Raw genomic sequence first — 13,991 nt, 5'->3', positions numbered from 1 at the left:
TTTGAAATGAAAGGTTGGAAAGTTGTGGAAGGACATTCCAGAGGAGGGGTGAGGCACGTATGAAATTTTGTATACGTGAACAGTGGTGCTCAGCAAGATTTCGGACTACTCAGATAATCCGAACTTTTTCCACTATGCGAACTTTGAATTTTGTATTTTTTAAAATCCGAATAGACTATCCGAGCAAACTCAGATTTCCCATCTGAAATCCGAAATCCGGGTTAGTTAGTTAGTTAGTTCAGATATCCAAGCAGAAGCCAAAATCACCTTCAATGGCAAAAATCCCTTTCGAAGGCAACCAGGCCAAGAGAGAGAGAGAGAGAGAGAGACCTCCGAAAGGTGTTTTTGCTATTTGCAGAGACTTTTGGGAGCATTTTAATCCATTTTCAGGTCATTTCCGGTTTTCTATCCGGATATCCAAATCCGGCCGGATATTGGGTTCGGATATCCGAGTTTACTCGGATACCAAAAAGTTCGGATTCGGATATCCGATTCAGATCCAGACATCTGGGTATACGGATGCGAATCAATTTGGATTTTAAAAAGAGATATCCGAGCACCCCTGTACGTGGATGCGAGGAGGTGATTCTAGAGGAGGACAAAAGAAGGTTGTGTGCAGATCTGAGTTTTTGAGTATACTTCACAAAACCTCAGTTCATTCTTTGTGCACAGCAGCCCAGGTAGTGCTCGTAAGATTTACCAGGCTGTAGTGTGTTGCGCAAATAGCGTAACTTGTGTTATACATGCAACATCTATGTTGCTGGTATAGAAGCAACACAGGTGTTGTAATTATAAAGTTTTCTAATTATTATACCGCATTGAGAACCGTGTATTAAAAATCTTTAATTTGTTTTACAAGTTTACTTGTGATCTTTAGCATGCTTTCCCACTGATGTTATAGCGGACACTGTTACACGCTGTAAAGTGCTTTGATTCAAAGTCTATAAACAGTTCACACTTCATCAGTTGCAATTTGATTTAATCTATGTTAAACAATCAGAAAGGTATTAGGAAACTTGAATATGGACACTATAAGAAAATTCTACTTTAAAAAGCTACCTCTGCTCTACAGCTCTGAACATTGCAGGGGTTATTTACACATGGTATTTCAGATTGCTTCCTTTTACTGTGATTATAAAACAAATATTCCAATATATAACTTGTAGAAACAGCCAAATGAGTGTCTCCTGCTCATTTAGGCCAGGTGTGTAAAGAGCCCTTTCTATTATCACTGTTTGTCCCTCATATAGAAATAAGCAATATAACAATTTACAGTATAAAAAGAAAACAGAGTAACAGATGGATTTGCTTCCAAAAGCTGGAACCAATAGTTAAAGAGGAAATGAAGTGAAAAAGCATAATAAATAAAATTGCTTATTTTTACAATATTCTTTTATAAAGCATTTAATCAGTGTTTTTCCATTGTAAAAAAAAAAATTGTTCCTCACCATGATTTACATTCTGAAATTTATCACAGACGGCAACATCTTTAGTCCTGTCAGGTGCTTCGCTGGGGAATGATTGTATGCCCAATGTTCCGAAGCCAGCACAAGTAATACCTGGTTTCCCGGGGGAGGGGGATTCAACGTAGCTAAACAGCCTATGCTAAGCATTACTGTAAGGGCAGGGCTACATACTTATATACAGCAATATATAGATATAGGAAGTGTTTCCGTTGCTTACAACAGAATAAGTAACATAGAAGTGAGTATTCTGAATAATTTATTGCATTCTACTATTTATCACTATGCTGCCCCTTTAACTGCTTGCCGTCTGCATCACGCCAATGGGCGTGGCCGCGGCGGCAGCCCCAGGACCGCCTAACGCCGATCGGCGTAAAGTCCTGGGGCTTCAGTTTGCAGGAAATCGCGTGCAGGCTGCGCATGCATCTCCTGCTTCCGCCTTCAGTCTCCCAGCGGCGATTGCTGCTCGGAGACTGTTAGCCATCTTTTTACTTAGTACAGCACTGCAATCTGCAGCAGCGCTGTACTGGGGTCAGCCGTGTGACACGGCTGTCCCCCTGGGGCACAAGAGAGCGTTCGGCTCTCATAGGCTCCATGGCTACACGTCATTGACCTGACATTTGTCTAAATAACTCCATAGCAGTGGATCAGGTTAATAACAAATAGATGTTATTCAACTCGATTAGTATCATTTTGGGTGTCATTGGTTGTCTAAATGAGTCGATAACAGCTGGCTTAGCTGAAAAAAATAGCATGCCTACGGCTACCAATTTGTCTGTGTGCGCTTTTCTTTTAACGACGGAAATAAAAATACAACCAAGTATAAGTAACTCTTTTACCTAACGCTAGATGTAAATCAAATAAAGCCATTGCCAAAACCCTGGATCAACTCCATCAGTTCTGCAGCAGCAGAGAATACACCCCATCCGTGCGGGGGTTAAAACAATCTATTCTAGCTTCTCAAGCTATAAATCGACTTCGGAATGATTTTGTTAAATATTTAGGATGTTGTTTATGCTGTAATACATTTTTACGGGAATCCATTACCTTTATATTTGTAAATGAGCTGTTTACCATCACCATTACTCCTATATATACTCCTTGTGGCAACACTGTTTTTTATGATAAGCTAGAGTGCATGTCAGGTGAATGGTGGCTGTTCTGTTGTCTTAGTCAAATTTGCTTTCTTCCTCTTTCTTCTCCCCCTCCAGCTTCCTTTTCTTCGCCTGCACCAGTGTGGGACATAGTTGTCACCTGTCACTGGCGTACTAACAAGTAGCGTTATTACAGTTAATAACAGTTTCCACATCATCGGCTTGCTGACTTGATGACGCGGTGACATGTGGCAGCTCAGTGACAATGTCACCTGGAGTGATCAATCTGTTCTGATTTATCCAAAACAGAAACCAAGGTCAGACCTAAGACTCTGGGATAGTAGAGGAGCTCGAAAACTATTTAAAATTTGCATAGTGCGCCTTAGGCTAAGCGTGACTGCCCACTAAAGATATCAAAGTTTACTTAAAGTGAACCTTAAGCCAGAAAAAAAAATGAGTTTTACTCTCCTGGGGCTTCTACCAGCCCCCTGCAGCAGTCCTGTGCCCTCGCAGCCACTCACTAATCCTCTGGTCCCCAGCTGCCATCTAGTTTCGTTTTTGCCGACAGGCCCGTCAGGACTGGCCACGTAGCTTTTTCCGCATTCCCGACTGCAATTAGTGCTATTGCGGGCCGCAACGCGTACAAAAATACACGTTGCCGCATATCTATGCATGCGTAATGCGGCAACGCTTATTTTTGTACGCGTTGCGGTCCACAATAGCGCTAATTACAGTCGGGAATGCGGAAAAAGCTACGCGTGGCCAGTCCTGACGGGCCTGTCGGCAAAAACGAAACTAGCTGGCAGCGGGGGGACCAAAGGATGAGTGAGTGGCTGCGAGGGCACAAGACTGCTGCAGGGGGCTGGTAGAAGCCCCAGGTGAGTAAAACTCATTTTTTTTCTGGCTGAAGTGTCTCTTTAAAGAAACTTCACATTACAACAGTTTAGGTACTGCACTTAATAGAAAATGTATTATAAACAATGCTGTGAGCTTTTAGTGATCCCCAAGACTGCTGTGTAAACAGTGGCAGCTCATTGCCACTCTTTTCTGTACACAGTCCCCCCAAGGGAAAACATATCTCTCCACCCCACAATTCGTGTGGTAACTGCTATGACACAGTAAATATCATGAGGCAAGGGTGGGGGGGGGGGGGGGGGAGCAGGCTGACTGCAATCCCTTCACAACCATAGAAAAAGAGTTGAACTTACCTGGGGCTTCTAATGGTCCCCCACAGATGTCCTGTGCCCACGCAGCCACTAACTGATGCTCCGGTCCCGACTCTGGTTTACTTCTGGAGTTTCCAACTTTGTAAACAGACTGCGCGGGCACAGGACGTCTGTGGGGGACCATTAGAACCCCTAGGTAAGTTCAACTCTTTTTCTCCCTACCCCCCCACAGTAGTCCTTTTTTAATCGCTAGGGAAGAATGGCTGTGGTGTGGACCTCTTTAAAGCAAGGTACAAACAATGCGTTTTTTTGGTCAATTTTCCGTCTGATCAATTTTCTGCTCGATTTTCTGCTCGATTCTCTTATCTTTTCTTATCAATTTCCATTCACAAAATCGACCAGAAAAAATGATGGGAAATAATATCGGACATGACGGAAATTATCTATCAAACCATCTATCTAACACAAAATTGTATGGTGTGTACCTAGCATTAGACTGCTGATGCCTTCGTGGATCAGAAGGAGAGGCAGGGAGTGAGTGCAGGAAATGGGAAATTTGGACACCTGAGGCACTGTGGAAGTTTGGAAGCCCCATAGGCACCCATGTTAACCGTGGCTATAAAGGGAAATTAGGGGGCCAGAGTTGCTTAATAAAATATAAAAACTGCGTTTCCGTGCCTGCTATTTTATCGGGTAACTCTAGCACCCAAATTTCCCTTTGTAGCTGCAATTAACATGGGTGACTGTGAGGCAAACCGACATGCGTGGTACCCAGAATTTGTTTACCGTGATGCAGGAGGCACAGATATCAATGCATTTGCAGTGGGGGGAGGGGCACAATTAGGCATGGGTGCTGAGTCAGTTAGAGTTAGGCATCGGTGGTGGGGTCGGTTAGGGTTACGCATCATGGGTGAGGGATTAGGCTCTTGTAGTATAGGTTTAGGCCCCATTTACACTTAATCAGTTGGTACGCCTTTTTTTTTTCCTCCATAGCAGTGCATTATGATACAATATTTCAGTTAAAACGCAAATATTGTGAACTGAGCCATTGGGAAACATGGACATTACTTTGAAAATCAGTTGTCCTTTCAGTTATAACTGAGAGCAACTGATTAAGTGTAAAAGGGGCCTTAGCGTTAGTAAAATATTGGTAAATTACCACTGCCCAACTGTAGAATATCAGTTATTTTACCAATATTCTACTAGTAACTATTTCCGGTACCCAAATTTCACCATTGCCCGTTCTGCATGTAAGTGCAAGCTAGCCTCTGTATAGCTGTGTAGTGTAATGGGTAATACAAAGCTTGCATTGGTGATATTGATATTGGTGCACAGCGTGGTAGAACAAGTATATTTTATTGATAACTACAAGATATTAATCTTTCACCTGATCTATTACCGTCATAATGTATGGCCAACCTTACAAATGATTTTAGGAAGTAAATATGTCAAGAGGATGATCGGGGGTGGCAGTAAATTCTTATCAAGCATGTGTGGTAAAAGCACACATATGTTGTACTGTATTGAGTACAGTATTACAGCGCTAGTGTGCTAGCAGTTGCAGGTGCAAATAGAGCAAGATGGTAAATTGATCACTACTATCTGATCTATTTCCAATCAGAGAGTGCTTGTGTACTTGTCCGGTTTGCTATTGATCGATTTGCATATCAGTTTGCTATTGACCAATGCACAGCTAGTTTTAAGCAGAGAGATTTTGGCCAAGAGTAAACTTGCCACCACACAGTAAGAGAGTTATCTTATCTCTACATTCCTTAAGTTACCTCCTCTGTAGTTAAGTTACCTCCTCTGTAGTTTTTTTCACAGGCAGTTAATTAACAGCCTGTCTTTAACTTTAGAATTCTGGAGTTATTTTAAGAATTGAAGAATTAACTTAAAGACAGAAGAGTTAACTTTAGGTTTGCCTGAGGTAAAAGGTTTCCTGAATACTACATGCCTTATTACCATGGTGATAACTAGAAAAGTTATTAAAGACAGGAGATAAGCATAGTGAATTGAGGCCATTGTCTAGTGTGAGTGCTAAACATACTTTTTGGTCCTGTTATCAGTATAGGGTAACATAGCACACAGAACAGAGAGAGAGAGAGAGAGCGTTTTCTGTTCGCTGATTTAACATAATCACCATTATTATTATTTCATTCCTATTATCCCTTGATTGACAGAGAGACAGTAAATGAAATCCATACCTCCTACACATTCTTTCATACTTTTTTTTTCCTTAAAGGGGCCCTGTGTCAAAAAACTGCACATTTTGAAATACATATGCACACATACATACATTTGTCCCAAAATAAATGTACTGTAATGTTTTTACTCCCTATGTAACTGTCACTCATAGTGGGTATTATAACGTGATAGCACTGAACGTGTGCATGAAAAAAGGGCCCAGCTGGATAATGAATTGGTGCCAGTGGATAATGAAATCTCAATAATGATAAACATTGTTAAAGAAATTGGTTAACGATAACGATAAATACCATTTTATAACAGACAGGAGATAATAACGAAAAGATATTAACGTTAAAAATCGTTACATAATTCAACAACACAGCTTAACCCAACCCTACTCTCACACAGAACCCTCCCCTGGTGGTGCCTAAATGTAACCACTCCCCTGGTGGTGCCTAACCCTAACTCCCCCGGTTTTGCCTAACCCTAACCCCTCCTGGTGGTGACTAACCCTAACCACCCCACTAGTGGTGCCTAATTCATACCACCCTCCCCCAGTGTTGCCTAACCCTAACTGCCGCCCAGGTGGTGCCTAACCCTAACCACCCCACTAGTGGTGCCTAATTCATACCACCTTCCCCCAGTGTTGCCTAACCCTAACTGCCGCCCAGGTGGTGCCTAACCCTAACCACCACCCCCAGTGGTGCCTAACCCTAACCACTCCCCTTGCAGAAACACCCTTAGGCTCCCTGCACACTGCAAATACGTTTTGCGATTCCGATTTCGATTTGCAATGCCGATTTTCCCTGAATGCAATCAACAGAAAAACAGAGGAAAAAACGCAGCATGCAGTAACGATTAAAACTCAGAATCGGATGTAAAAAACGAACAAAAATCGGAATCGCATGCAGTGTGCAGGGAGCCTAACACACATAGAAACGATAATATGTTTGATATCATAAAATCTGTACATACAAACAAAATAATATGACAAAACTATAACGTTGCAAGTTTCTAAAACGATAACATATTTCCAAAAATGTAATATTCTATTGTTGTTAACAATATTTATTGGACGCCCGTTGTGCTACTTAGGGTGCCGTATTAACGATAAATGCACCCTTTTTTCCTGCTTCCCACTGAATTTCTTACAGACAAAACAAAGGGTGTAAGAGACGCCCAGGGGTTGATAAAACTGAGTTAAAAGCAGATGAAAGGAAAAAAGGGAGGTGGCTTACCTCAACTGCAACAACCTCATATAAAAATGAAATTTTTAGCACAGGCTAGGCGTTTCGTGGCTCTGAGCCCACTTCCTCAGGCCAATTACAATGTCAAAGGACATGTAGAGCCAAAATAATGAGCGCCTCTTATTGACATGTTTTGAACTACTTCACCTCCTCATGGAGGACTTTCAAGGTTTCCTTTATCTTCAAAAGCACTCCATTGCAGTGTGTAGAGAGGCCAGGCATCATCTTTGTAAAAGTCCTTGCCAAGGAGTGCTTCTAAAAAGCATAAGGGTAACCTACAGCATCCCCCACAAGGAAATGGATTAATGTTGGTTAGAGGTTCAGAGCCGTCAGATGAATAATACATTCTGTAAGTGACAGGTACATAGTAAGTGAAACATTGAGGGCTGATTCACACTTGAACACTTTTCAGTGCTTTGCTGATTGTTGGTGATCAGCCAAGCACTGTTGCTAATGTATCGCTATTGGATCGTTCTCCCTGTAGCATTTTCGTTTTGCATAAATCGCAAACGTGCTGCATGTACGGGGCGATCGTGATGTGATTCTCATTCTGTTAATTAACAAGGAAATATATCTTTAAAAAAAACAGTGGTTTTGATTATGTTTGTATAATGCTGGTTCTCTAAATACTGTAATTGCTGATCTCAAAACTGCACTGGATACTGTAATTATGCTTTTGTGCATTCTTTCTTTCCTCGCAGCCTGTTTCCTATGTTCTAACATTTAAGACATTTCTTATTCATGGTTTCCCACTATCTCCCACAAAACAACAGAGTTCATGTACTGTAATCTGTAGGTCTTACAGCTGTTTATAAAAAATAGTGTGATAAAAATAGTATTATTGGGTGCAACTGAATGAACATGGTCTATGCTGACATCTTGTGGACATTTTCTTGTTTTTACTTTCATGTATGTAATTCAGGGCTGTTAACATATAAGCACTGATGTTTTTAGATTCTAATTATTAGCCTTGCATTTATACATCATAATGTTTTTAATTTTTACACGTTTATATAAGGAAAAATCGGAGGAGGGGTAGGCTAGAGTGTTTTATATATACTCCCATAAACTAGCCCCAACATTGATTTAAGAAGGAGATAAACAATACCTGTTGGCAAATCTAAAGAATCAGGTCAGGAGTAAAGGTGCCCATACACGACTCAATCTGCTGCATTGATACCCGGGAAATGCAATCATAATCAAATGTGGCAGAGATCAATGCCCCGCCCAATGTTGCCCAATCATCTTTGTGGTCGATTTCTGGCCAGAGCGATCGATGCTGGAAAGATCTCGCTTGAAAGGGCTTAAGGTGGCCACTAATGGTCCAATTTCTAGTGAAAAATCGTTAGAGCGATCAGAAATTCTGATCGGATTGGTTGTAAATAATCTCAGTTTTTGGGCACAATTGATTACAAACGATTATAAAAATAGTCGTCCGATTGGATTTTTGTCAAACCAAAATTTGGATTTTCTTGTTGGTTGTGATTGATAGGAAGCAAAGATTGGTTCGTTGATGGTGTAGTGAACGATTTTTCATCCGATCAGAATTTCTGATCGCTCGAACAATTTTTCGTTAGAAATTGGACCGTTAGTGGCCAGCTTAAGTCAGATGTTCAGCAAATTTCACCACGGGTCCGGGGAGTACACAATATATGGGGTAGGCCTGGGGCCTTAGGGGCCCAGCAGGTGGAGGCAGGTACACCAATGTCCAATAGATTTCATGCTGATATTTACACAAAAATGGCAGCAATAGTGATGCACAGAAAATAACCAGGCACATATGATTCACAAATGTCTAAATCACAGTATCCAGTAGTAACTAGGCTAAGAAAGAAAAACAAACAAAGGAAAAAAAAGGAGTTATTGCTAACAGTAATGTGATCTGTGGATAGTAAGTGGGCTAAGAAAAAAACAAACAAAGAAAAAAAAGTAGTTATTGTTAACAGTAATGTGATCTGTGGAGCAGATTAATCCGTCACACATATAGTCCAAGTCCCATCAGGAGAGCATGTTAAAGCAAGTAAATAAATCTCCCAAAGTGAGTAAATAAATCTCTTTTTACTTACCTGGGGCTTCTTCCAGCCCCTAGAAGTCCTTTGGGTCCCTCACTGCAGCTTCGGGCCACCTCTGTGTCCCGCTGGTCGCCTGTAAGTATCTGCCTGCATGCGAATGCGCCCACGTCATCGAACACGTACTGCAAAGACACAGTTCTACTGGTATAATACTGCAGTATATGGTATAATGCTGAAGTGTTCATAAACAAATGGCAGGATGAGAGTCCTCAGATCTCTGCTTTGGAGGGGGGGGGGGGGGGGGGGGAAGAAATGCACTATGAATGGCTCCTTAATTAATTTTGATGCATGTTTAGCATATTCATGCTGTAAATTCACAACTGTGAGAGAGCATTCACACCTGTCTGTGGGAAGAATGCTAACATAACCTTCATGTGTGTTAACGCACTAATTTTGCCACAGTAGCTAATCCTCCATAATAAAACCCTAATGTCGCTGCGTCCCGTGTCCCTGTAAGTGTCCCACATGCGCTCTGCGCATGTGCAGGGACGCAGAGACATTGAGGGAGAGTGATGCGTGGATGAGCGATGACGGGCGAAGGGGCAGACGGGCCGGCGGGCATGCGTGGGTGGGCGGACGCGTTGTGCAAGGCGGCTGCTAAATGTGCGTGCGTGGCGGGCGCATGCGCAGTGACAGACCTAGCCCGTTTTTAAACGGGCTTAGGTCCACTAGTGGTTATCAATAAAAAACACATGCGATGTGGAAGTATTGGATATAAAGACAGGGGCGTAACTAGAAATCACTGCCCCCCCCCCCCCTTCCCCCTGCAAAACTTTGGATAGGGTCTCCCAAAAAGAAAAAAAATACAGAAATTGGAAAGTCAGGCTGGGTAGGATTTAAAAAAAACAAACCTTCCAGTATAGGTAGCTAGGGATAGGTTTTCCCAGTATAGCTAAGTATAAGTGTCCCCAGTATAGGTAGCCAGTTATAGGTGCCTCCAGTATAGGTAGCCAGTTATAGGTGCCTCCAGTATAGGTAGGGAGTTGGGCCACCCTTCCAGCGGCTGTGTGCCCACTGCCCCCTCTTATGTGCTTCACCCCCCTCCTGCTGCTAAAAATGGTTCTGAACGGCCCCTTACCAGGCTCAGACCCCCCTGCGCCTGCATCCCTTGCAGGGGCTATTGCTATACCCCTGAATAAAGAGATGTATGCACAGAATGAGAAGGTGAAAGAGAGGAGATAATATAAAGAGATTAATATTTTAAATAGTCTTGGAGTAAGAAAAGGGAGAGGTGTATTCCCTCTGTGGCCTCTCCTGGGGTGAAGAAAGTGGAGGATGGGAGAGGGAATGGAAGTGGGGGACTGATATCATCTGTACTTTATTTGTAGACATGTGAACTATCTGTTTGTTTTTTTGTATGGAAAACTTTTGTAATGGAAATGGTTGTGATAAATAAGGATATATACATATATATATATATATATATATATATATATATATATATATATATATATATATAGTATTTGAACCAAAGCGCTTTTGGGATGAACATTATATGTTGCTTAGAGGATGAACTAAATGTGTAATTTCTCTGAATACTAGACAGATGTTATACTGACAATCTGTAAGCCTCTCGTATTATTATATTCTGCTGCCGCAGGATGCAGCTGCTTGCACAGCCCACACATTGCAGAACGTGCAGCCATGCACTCTGCTTCCCCTCTGTGTCCTGCCTGACCCCTTCCAGTGGGAGATTTTTCCTTTACAGTGATCATTTCTTTATGTCTGGATTTCGCAGTCCTGCACACACCTTAAAGATGAGCTGCTTGTGCCTATTAGTGACTAATCTTTACTATAACTGTGCCAATACTTGGAGTAAGAAATGTACAGGAATTATATGGAGATTATATATATATATATACAGTATATATCTACTGTATATCTCCATGTAATTCTTGTACATTTCCTACTCCAAGTATTTGGTACTTCAAGTATACTGTATATCACTGTGGGTGACAGCCTTCTTGACAACTATGTCCATGTCAGGAGGCAATGTTGTTCCACATTATTTCTAACAGTTCATGATGATTCACTATATGACTAGGAATAATGCCCAACATTATTAATAGATGACTTAGGAGCAGGGACAAGGTCCTCCAGCACCCAAGGCTGAGACACCAAAGTGCGCCCCTCCATCCCTCCCACCCCTGTCGACACACACTGATTGCTAATAGACTAAGAGGGCCACAGGGCCCACAACCTCCCCAACACCTTAATATCTAGCTATCTGGCTTGCAGTCACTGCCATGTATCCCCTTTTCTTATTTCTGTCTGCTTAATACACAATTAGGAATGACAGCTGAATGAATTGTGCGCCCCCTCCTACACTACGCCCTGAGGCTGGAGCCTCTCCAGCCTATTACCTCGGCCCGGCCCTGGATGACTATTACTTGCTCGCCTAAACACCTGATAGCCAAACAAGTGGAATGATGTTAAAAAAAACACTGCAGTTTCTTTTAAAGTCTTATGCAAACCACACAAGCTAATGATGTAATTAGTAAATGAAATCTCATGTGTGCAAAATCAAACTGTGAGTAAGTGCACTTATTATTTGTCAAATATGATGATTTAATTAATTATCCAAGATGGAAATTTTGGGTAGAACTGAATCAAGTTGATCATTATTAAAACTTAGTTATAGTTTTTAGATTTGTGTGCTGTTTTTTATTTTTAATTGATAGATGATTACATTGATGCCCCTTCCCAGCTTGAAACCGTTAATTGCAGTGCAGTTCTTCTGCAGTCACACCACACCAGTCCCGAAAGGTCACACCGCATGTTAGCGCTGTGGTGCACCCATACAGTGAGACATACTTTACAATTAAAGTATGCCTCACTTTTGAATTAACTGCACACATCTTACTGCAGCTTTTGCATGGTCATGACGGGACGGGCCGCGCTGAGATCACTGTGATAGCCCCATAGTGCTATCACTAGTTCTGTGATGGGACACAGTATGAACGGGTCCTGAAGACAAACGTGCAGACAACATAGGAGGGGTAGTTGGATTACTTCCCCCTTTTCTTTCCTGTTTCTGTGCAATTTATCAAATGAGCATCTATCTGTACTGGTGATATTATTCAAACTACACATTAATTTTATGTATCAGTACTTGTGTTACAAGTTGGCCTGATTGTACAGTATGTTGAACTACTCATGTATCTAGGCTCCCCATTGTTGTATGTTTTACACGTTGTACAGCAGTACGGAATATGTTGGCACTCTATAAAAAAAATAATAATAATGAGTTAAAAAAAAACTCATAACACTGGCATAGCCAGTGGTGTAGCAGCAGAGGATGCAGAGGTAGTGACCACACTGGGGTCCTTGGGCTAGGAGGGCCCCTATTCATCTTATTATCTTTTTATTGATGCTATGTTGATAATGAACATCTCTATATGTGCATCGAATAGTGGTAATCCTTAACAAGTTATTTTCTGATCAAAAATGACTCTGATTACTTCTCTCTGACACCGCAGGTGTCCTTGGTAGGTTTTGGGGCTCTATATCATTGCAGTGCTTGGAGCCCCATGTAAAATTTGTGCCAGAGCCCCAAGCTCCTTGTTACCCCACTGGACATAACTACAACTGGACTATGTCATGTCCATATAATGCTTTATTATTCCAGAACCAATGCTATATTTCATCAAATCTAATGTTTCCAAAAACATATCCTCTAACTTAACTCACACCATAGTTACTTTACTCTCAACCTAAGGCACTATGGGCTTGATTCACTAAGACAAATAGCATGCCTTATCCGAGTTAACATGCCTTTTTAGAGTTAACACGCCTTATTAGAGATGACAAGCCTTATCAAAGTTAACATGTCTCATCAGAGTAGCATAGCGAGTGATACAAACTTATGCCTGCTAATTGGCAATGACAAGAGCTCCACTCGTCCTGCCCTGAGCCCCTGCGGGTTCGTAGAGCTCTCTTTGTTAATCTGATAAGGCGTGTTAACTTTGATAAGGTGTGTAAAATAACTTCTCCGAGCTCTGCATTTGAAAAAGTACCAAAAGTACTAAAAAGCAACTGAAAAAGCACTGAGTATTTTCTTGCTTGCTGGTGGATCAAAAGGCATTTTATTGTGGATAAGATGTGAACATAACACCTAGGAGAAAAATTGGTGAAAAAGAGAATTGGGTCGGGCCCTATGTGCATTGCATGACACCTGCACTATTATGTGGGCATAATGCAATGCTAACGCTACATGTTAAAACATACAGATTATCTTTCATAGAATTAAGAATTGCTACCTAATATATGTGTTGTAGAATGTGTTTGTATAACACGATGATTCATTACAAAGCAGAAATAAGATAATAATAATAATGGCCATACAATTGTAGGAAAATGTAAAAGTGTTTGAAGTTTAACCACTTGAGGACCACAGTCTTTCTACCCCTTAAGGACCAGAGCCTTTTTCTCCATTCAAACCACTGCAGCTTTCACGGTTTATTGCTCGGTCATGCAACCTACCACCTAAATGAATTTTACCTCCTTTTCTTGTCACTAATACAGCTTTCTTTTGGTGCTATTTGATTGCTGCTGCGAGTTTTAGTTTTTATTATATTCATCAAAAAAGACATGAATTTTGTCAAAAAAAATGACTTTTTAACTTTCTGTGCTGACATTTTTCAAATAAAGTAAAATTTCCTATACATTTGAGCGCGAAAGTTATTCTGCTACATGTCTTTGATAAAAAAAAAAACATTCAGTGTATATTTATTAGATTGGGTAAAAGTTATAGCGTTTACAA

This window comes from Hyperolius riggenbachi, chromosome 6, assembly GCF_040937935.1.
Source record: "Hyperolius riggenbachi isolate aHypRig1 chromosome 6, aHypRig1.pri, whole genome shotgun sequence".
Lineage (NCBI taxonomy): Eukaryota > Metazoa > Chordata > Amphibia > Anura > Hyperoliidae > Hyperolius > Hyperolius riggenbachi.
Note: the sequence above shows the minus strand (reverse complement) of the source record.